At 40.7% G+C, this 8758-nt stretch overlaps 1 non-coding gene across 1 annotated transcript; it reads right to left on the bottom strand.

Moving 5' to 3' along the window:
* Window positions 1–559: 559 nt before the first annotated feature.
* Window positions 560–666, bottom strand: LOC131817165 (U6 spliceosomal RNA). Its single transcript, XR_009348373.1, has one exon. It is a non-coding gene; the product is annotated as a U6 spliceosomal RNA (small nuclear RNA).
* Window positions 667–8758: the final 8092 nt, after the last annotated feature.

Raw genomic sequence — 8758 nt, 5'->3', positions numbered from 1 at the left:
AAAGACTGAATCTCACAAAACAGACTGAGGGTTGCTGGGGGGAGGTGTGTTGGGAGAGGATGGTGGGGGTATGGACATTGGGGAGGGCAGGTGCTATGGTGAGTGATGGTGAGTGCTGTGAAATGTGTAAACCTGGTGATTCACAGACCTGTACCCCTAGGGATAATTACACATTATATGTTTATAAAAAATTTTAAAAAATAATTTAAAAAATCCATTAAAGAAAAAACACATATTGCAAATCTCATATTCAATCAAAAAAGTTTGAAAGTTTTCCCCTTAAAGATCAGAAAAAAGACAAATGTGTCCACTTTCACTACTCTCATTTGACATAGTACTGGATGTCCTAGCCAGAGAAAAAAGGAACACAAAGAAATAAAAGACTAAAAAAAAAAAAAAAGGAAGAAGTAAAATTTTCTCTTTTTGGATAACATGAACTTACATGTAAAAGAATCCTAAAAAATTCACAAAAAATTTTGAATTAACAAATTTTGTAAAGCTGCCAAATACAAGATCAATATATAAAACACAAGAATTTTGTTTTGTTTCGGTTTTTTTTTTTAATATGGAATGCTTCCCAGTTTTTCATGTCATCCTTGTTCAGTGATCAAGCTAATCTTCTCTGCATCATTCCAATTTTAGTATATGTGCTGCCAAAGTAAGCACAAGACAGGAGCATTTTAACACTCTAATGATGAACTGTCTGAAAAAATAAAGAGAACAATCTAATTCACACTAGCATCAAAACTAATAAAATACTTAGGAAAAGATTTAACTAAGAAGATGAAAGATCTGTACCCCATAAACTATGACATTGATAAAGAAATTGAAGGAGACACAAATGGAAAGATAGCTCATATTTATGAATGGTAAGAATTAACATTGTGTAAATTCAATTCGTATCAAAAATCCAATGTTAGGGGCGCCTGGTTGGCTCAGAGGGTTAAGCTACTGCCTTCGGCTCAGGTCATGATCCCAGGGTCCTGGGATCGAGCCCTGCATCAGGCTCTCTGCTCAGCAGGAAGCTGCTACCTCTTCTCTCTCTGCCTGCCTCTCTGCCTGCTTGTCATCTCTCTCAGTGAAATAAATAATTAAATAATCTTTTAAAAAATCCAATATTGTGTTTTTACAGAAGTAAAGAATCCTAAAATTTATATGAGACCATAAAAGACAACAAATAATTAAAGCAGTTCTGAGAAAGAAGGAAGAAGCGAAATTACACTCTTGATTTGAAACTATACTACAAAGCCCTCATGCTCAAAACAATAAAGTATACTGGCATAAAAACAGACCCATAAACAAGTAGAACAGAATCGAGAGTCCAGAAATAAATCCTTTCATACAGTCACCTAATATTTGACAGGGGCCAACATATATAATGGGTGAAGATAGTCTGTTCAATAAATGATATTTAAAACTGAATAGTCACATAAACCAGCATGAAACTGGAACCTTATATTACTCATAAATCTTAACTTGAAATAGATTAAAGACTTAAATGTGATGCATGAAACTAAATTTCCTAAAGGAAAACATAGGAAAAATTCTCCTTGACATTGGTCTTGCCAATAGTTTTTTGGATACCAGACCAAAAACACAAGCAAAAGAAGCAAAAATAAATAAATGGTATTACATTAAACTAAAGTTTCTGCATTGCCAAAAAAACAAAAGAGAGAGAAAGAATGAAAACACAATCCACAGAATGGAAAAAAAAATACTTACAAATCTTATATCTGAAAAGAGGTTAATAACCAACAGATACAAAGAGAAAATAATATATAATTAAAAAAATAGCAAAAGTATCTCAATAGACTTTTTTTTCAAAAAGTTATATAAATGACCAACAGGAGCGTTTAAAAGTGCTCAACGTAAAAACTCAGGGCAAAGTCATTATGTTGTTGTTGTTGTTTACCTCTGAAAAACACAGCAAGATATTACTACCTATTAGAATATATACTACCAAAAAATTAAAACTAACAAATTTTGGTAAATATTGGGTAAAATGCGGAACTTATGCACTATGATAGGGATATAAATTTGTATGGAAAACAGTATGGAGACTATCATATTATTAAAAGTAAAATTACCATATGATTCAGTAATCCCACCTCTAGGTATATATCTAAAGGAAACGAAGTCACTATTCGAAGACATATCTGCACTCTTATGTTCATTATAAAATTATTAACTCTAAGCAAGAGATGGAAATAACTTCAGTATCCATTAATGGATGAATGAATAAAAAAGTATGGTAAATATATACTATGGAATACTACTTAACCATGAAAAATTAAGAAATACTGCCATTTACAACACAATTGATGGATCTTTAAGGTATTATACTAAATGAAATATTTCAAAGATTTTATATATTTTTTTTAATTTTAATTTATGTATTATGATATCCCTTACATACAGAATCTGAAGGAAAAGCAAACTAATGAAAACTTAGAGTTGAGTTGACAAGAGGTGAACCTGGGGTGGAATAAGGTGTTCAAAGTGTACAAACTTGCAACTATAATATGAAAAAGTTCTCCGGATCTAATATACAGCATGATGATCATAGTTAATAATATATACATACTTTTTTATTGTGCTTCCCTTTATTAAACTTTGCATATATCACATTCTTACAAGTTGAAAGTTTATAGCAATTTTGTATAAAATAGGTCTGCTGCCACCATTTTTCTAACAACATTTGTTCATTTTGTGTCTCTCTGTCACATGTTGGTAATTCTTGCAATATTTCAAGTTTTTTCATTATTATTGTATTTGTTATGGTGATCTGTGATCAGTAATTATGACCCACTGATATCTCAGAACTAGTTTACTTAAGGTATATACATTGTTTTTCCTTAAAGACATAATGCTTTTGAACAGTACAGTATAGTGTTTATTTTTTATATGCACTGGGAAACATAATTTTTTATTTGCACTGGAAAACCAAAAAAAAAATAATAATAATGATTTGACTTAGTTTATTGAGATAATCGCTTTATTGAGGCGGTCTGGAACAAAACCCACAAGACCTCTGAAGTTCATCTCTACTGTACTATATACATTAAAGTTCCTAAGAGAGTAGATCTTAAAATTCCTTACAATACATGCATAAAAAACAGTGGAAACTATATGAGATAGTAGATGTATTAACATTTTTATGTAGATTATATTGCAATACAGATGTATGCCAATTTATCAAATTGTACAAAATTTACACAATGTTAAAAGTTTGCAGTGTTATAAGAAATCATTTCTTAAATTTACAAATTATAATATGTCAATTATTTTTCAATAAAGCTGGAAAAATCTTTTTGTAGAATTAATCTATTTTTCAAAAAAGGAATTAAGGAAGTAGAAACTGCAACTAACTCTGAAATAATGAAATACAAAATCCATTTTAGTTATATACACTGTGACAAACACTATTAGTTAGTTTACAATGAAGGAATACTTATGAAGCATGAAGGATGGTCTATAAATAAGGCTGAAAGAGCTCAGTTTTAAGGTTTAAATTTAAAATCTTCTTTTGAAATACTAAACTGGCCACCCAGTTTTCCAAACATAAATGTCTTAACTGCATGAATTTATTTCATACAACTCTATAATCTATTTTCATAAGAAAGCAGCATGCAAATTTTGAATAAGACAGACTTGCTTAAGTTTCTTTATGTTCAACAGTAAAGGACACTTCCCTAAAAATAAATAAAGAAAAATCAGCATATTTATTATGATAATTATTATTCATAATGAGATTCGTATTGAATTAAGGAATATATATCCTCAGAGGGGGTAAAGTAAAATGAAATTTATTTTGGTAAATGTGTCTATGAATAGTCAATACAATGCCTCAATATAAATGAATATTATCATTTTGAACAATTTAATTACTATTATTAGAATTATTATAAGTATAAAAATAGCTATCATTTTAGCATGGAATAAGAGACTCTCATGCTCCATGCTTCATTACATCCACACAACAACTCTGCATAATAAGTTTTATCATCACCATTTCATGGGTGAAAAAACTGAGGCTAACACATTTAGATAACTGGTTTATGATTACATGGCTGATAAAGATGCATCACACTAATTTAGGCTTTATGATTTCAGAATTGTACTCTTTCCACTGCACATTCTATTACTCTGTAAATACTTGGCTTGTTTTCATTTAGTTCTTTAATTTTATTCATGTGGCGATGGCTTAAAGCTTCATTTAAAGGAAGCTTAAAAAATTCATTTAACCAAAAGCTCCCAAGAATTAAAAATGTCATGGATCTAATGTAGACATGGATATCATTAGTTAATGGGTATATTTTCCACTCTGGTGAGATAACAGAGTATTTTTCTAAGATATAGTCTCTGAGTTTTCAAAAGGACTTTGTTAAAATAGAAATATTTAGACAAAGGTGATCAAAAGTCTGGATCAGGTCACCTTAAGATATATATTAGGAAACTGAGGAAACAAATGGAGATTTGAACACTGAGCTATGATATAATGAATGGTTTAAAGTATTTAGTAGAGCATAGAAAAGCCCTTTAAAGCCTGGTCTTAGCCTAGCATTGCAGCTTCTGGGATATCTGTCTAACTATCATCTACCTACCTATCTATCTATCTATCTAGAAATAAATTTGAAAACTTTTTTAGACAGGAGGGGATGAGGTGGACAGGGCGCGTGCTCCGCTCTTAGGAAGGAGTCCGGGCAGAAAGCATGCCTTTCCTGAGCCTCTGGGCCCAAGTAGAGGCGAACATGGCACCCGTGAAAGCAAGGCCCAAGAAGCACCAGCTCTCCCGAAGCTCTACTTCCCTGAAGCGACAGAAACCTTGCTGAGGAAACAGCAGAGAAGTGCTGTTCGCTCCAAGCCAAAGCCTCTGCAAAAGCACAGCATTCACTGAGAAATGTTCTGCGGGCTGCTGCTGCTTGCCTGAGCCCAGTCTCGCGGTGGGAGAAACCCGCATACAGCGAAAGCCTCTTTGCCTGGGCATCTCCCCTGGGAAAGCACAGCGTTTGGGGAAATCATAGTTGGATTTGGGGATGCTGCTGCTGCTTGCCTGGGCTAGTCTCTGCAGCTCGGTGGAAGATACCCGCATGGAGCGAAATACCCTTTGCCCTAGCATCCCCTCTGCCTGAGAGAGAAGCCACGTGTGGGGAAGGCGCAGCACGCCGCCCCCGGAGAAGAGAAGGAGCCGTTGGCCTTGGGGTCGGGAACCGCTCAGGAAGCAGGATAGCCTGCCGTGGCACGAACAGCAAGCCGGTGGCAAGACAAGTGTCACCCGCTCCCTGTGCGGAGAGATGGAAGCCTGGCTGCTAAGGAGACATGAGGGGACGACTAGGGCAGGGTCGCGTGCTCCACTCTAAGGCAGGAGTCTGGGCAGAAGGCAGGCCTGTCCTGTGCCTCTGGTCCCAAGGGGACAGCATCTCCTTGGCCACCTGTCCCAAGGGCAGACTTGGGCTTGCCACCAGGTGCCATACCCGGAACTCGCAGAAACAGCCCCATGGAGTAACGGGCAGTCAGATGCCGTCTTCCATCAAGATGTGGCAGGGAATTGGGTGGCAGGGCGTGTGCCAGGAAAGGAGTGGAGACAGTCCCCCACAGTTCCCCATCCCAGTGCACGGGTCGTGTGCAGTGATCCTGTCACCTCCTCTCCCCTGTGCTGAAGGACTGGCCTAGACCCCGAGTCTGCCTGAGCACCGGACAAAAGGCAAAGCCTTACCTACACCCAGGAGATGGTAATAGGCATAGAGTGCCATGCTAGGACACGCACGCAGCTGCAGGGTTGTGACTGTGTCTGCTTAGTTCGGCTAAGCAAGATGAACCCCGGGCGTGAACTTGGAGCCCGGGAAAGCAAGTCCCAAGAGGCACCAGCTCTCCCGCGGCTCTTCTTCCCTGCAGCGACAGAGCGAACACCCAAATTCTTGCTGAGGAAGCAGCAGTGAAGTGCGGTTCATGCCAAGCTGAAAACCTATGCGAAAGCATAGCAGTCGCTGGGAAATCAGAGTCGGTTCTGTGGGCTGCTGTTGCTGCTTGCCTTCGCCTAGTATTCGTAGCAGGATGGGAGAAACCCGCATAGAGCGAAAGCCTCTTTGTCCGGCATCTCCTCTGGGAAAGCACAGCATTCTTTGGGAAATCAGACTCGTGTCTGTGGGATACTCCTGCTTGCCTGAGCTGGTCTCCACAGCGCTGTGTAATAAACCCGCATGGAGCGAAATCCTCTTTGCCTAGGCATCCCCTCTGCCTGAGAGAGAAGCGCGGTTGCGCCTGTGGAAAGAGCCTTAAGGAAAGGGACACGTCTTTCACTGGGCTCCCCAGGAGCATGTCTGTGGAAGGTGCAGCACGCTGCCCAGGGAGAAGAGCAGGAGCTGTTGGCCTTCTGGTCTGGAAACGGTTGCGAAGCAGGGGAGCCGGCCCTGGCAGGCACAGCGGCCAGTGGCAATACAAGTGTCTCCTGGTCCCTGTGCAGAGAGACGGAAGCCTGGGTGCTAAGGAGACAGGAGGGGATGAGTAGGGCAGGGAGCGTACTCCACTCTTAAGATGGAGTCTGGGTAGAAAGCATGCCTGTCCTGAGCCTCTGAGCCCAAAGAGATAGCAGCTCCTTGGCCATCTGTCCCTGGGGCAGAGATGCGCTAGCCACCAGGCGCCTACCCTGAAGTCGCAAAAACAGCTCCCTGAAATAACGGGGAGTCAGATGCCATCTTCGTGCAGGATGTGGAAGCTTGGAGGAGGCACGGGGTTTAAGGGAAAGGAGTGGGGACAGTCCCCCAAAGCTCCCTATTCAGTGCACGGGCGGTGTGCAGGGATCCTGTCACCTCTCCTTTCCTGTGGGGAAAACACTGGCCCAGTCCGCGAGTTCGCCTGTGAGCCAGAGTAAAAGGCCAAGTGATGTCTACACTGGGAGTTGGTAGTGTGCATTGAGTGGCATCCTAGGCTACGCATGCTACTGCAGGGTTGTAGCTGTGTCTGCTTAGTTCGGCCTGGCAGGGTGAACCCAGGAGGCGAACATGGAGCCCGGGAAAGCAAGGCCCAAGAGGCACCAGCTCTCCCGAAGCTCTTCTTCCCTGACACGACTAAAGCCTTGCTGAGGAAGCAGCAGCGAAGTGCTGTTCGCTCCAAGCCAAAGCCTCTGCGAAAGCACAGCATTCACTGAAATGTTCTGCGGGCTGCTGCTGCTTGCCTGAGCCCAGTCGCGCAGTGGGAGAAACCCGCATACAGCGAAAGCTTCTTTGCCTGGGCATCTCCCCTGGGAAAGCACAGCGTTCCTTGGGAAACCATAGTTGGGTTTGGGGATGCTGCTGCTGCTTACCTGGGCTAGTCTCCGCAGCTCGGTGGAAGATACCCGCATGGAGCGAAATACCCTTTGCCCTAGCATCCCCTCTGCCTGAGAGAGAAGCCACGTGTGGGGAAGGCGCAGCATACCACCCCCGGAGAAGAGAAGGAGCCATTGGCCTTGGGGTTGGGAAACACTCGGGAAGCAGGGTAGCCTGCCGTGGCAGGAACAGCAGTCCGGTGGCCAGACAAGTGTCCCCCGCTCCCTGTCCAGAGAGATGGAAGCCTGGCTGCTAAGGAGATATGAGGGGACGACTAGGGCAGGGTCGCGTGCTCCCCTCTGAGGAAGGAGTCTGGGCAGAAGGCAGGCCTGTCCTGTGCCTCTGGTCCCAAGGGGACAACATCTCCTTGGCCTCCTGTCCCAAGGGCAGACTTGGGCTTGCCACCATGTGCCATACTCGGAACTCGCAGAAACAACCCCATGGAGAAACGGGTGCACTATCTAAAAAGAGATCAGTGAACTTGGACTGGAGTTAGTAGACATGAAAAAAATAAAATATTACAGAGAAGAATACTCTGTGGTCCACAACCTAAACGGGCTGGGATTCCCATAATTTGGATCCCTGTAGCTTTACAAAAGTCAATTAAATTTTTGTATCTCCGATTAAAGTTGATTCCCTAGTACTTTTTCAAACATCTCTTGTAAAGTATTGTTTCCCAGAAAGAAAGGGATTTTGCACATGTCTCTGGTCATGATCTCAGTCAGGATCCTGGGATCGAGCTCCATATCGGGCTTCCTGCTCATTAGGAAGTATACTTCTCAGTCTCCCTCTGCATCTACCTCCCCCTGCCCCACTCATGCTCTCCCTCTCAAATAAATAAATACAATCTTTAATTTTTTAATTAAAAATAAGATAAATAAAATAAAATAAAAAGTCTGGTCTTACTGCCCCATTTAGCTTCTTCTTTTTTTTTTTTTTTTTTTTGAGTTGTATTTAAAGCAGCAAGAGAGAAGATGGGGCTCTCAAACTTAAAAAAAAGGAAAAAATTGAGTTTTGTTAGGATTTAAGATCTTGTCTGCTAGACAAAAACGTTGGCTTTGTTAACATGTGAAAATTAACAAAAGTGAATAAAGATAGAATTCTAATAATTTTTGTAGAAATTAAAAATTTCCTCCAACCCAATTACATAGATACCCATTAAGTAAATTCATTCCAATGTCACAAACCAACCTTTTCTAATAGTAATGCATCTGTGTAAACAGGGTCAACCCAAGGAATATATAAATATTATTATTTTTTTCCTGTCTCTTCCACAGTCACATCTGGGTATATTGGTAGCAAGCCAATTATCTATAAGACATGATATCATAAGGAGGGTATTCTGTCCATTAGGGACAACTGAAAATCATTGTATTTTTATCTTGGTGCAGTAACTTGAGATGGCAAAGTGTGGGTTATGAATATATTTTTTACTGGGAAGAAGAGATTAG

This window comes from Mustela lutreola, chromosome 15 (assembly GCF_030435805.1).
Source record: "Mustela lutreola isolate mMusLut2 chromosome 15, mMusLut2.pri, whole genome shotgun sequence".
NCBI classification, from domain to species: domain Eukaryota; kingdom Metazoa; phylum Chordata; class Mammalia; order Carnivora; family Mustelidae; genus Mustela; species Mustela lutreola.
This window is presented reverse-complemented; position numbering and strand designations above follow the sequence as displayed.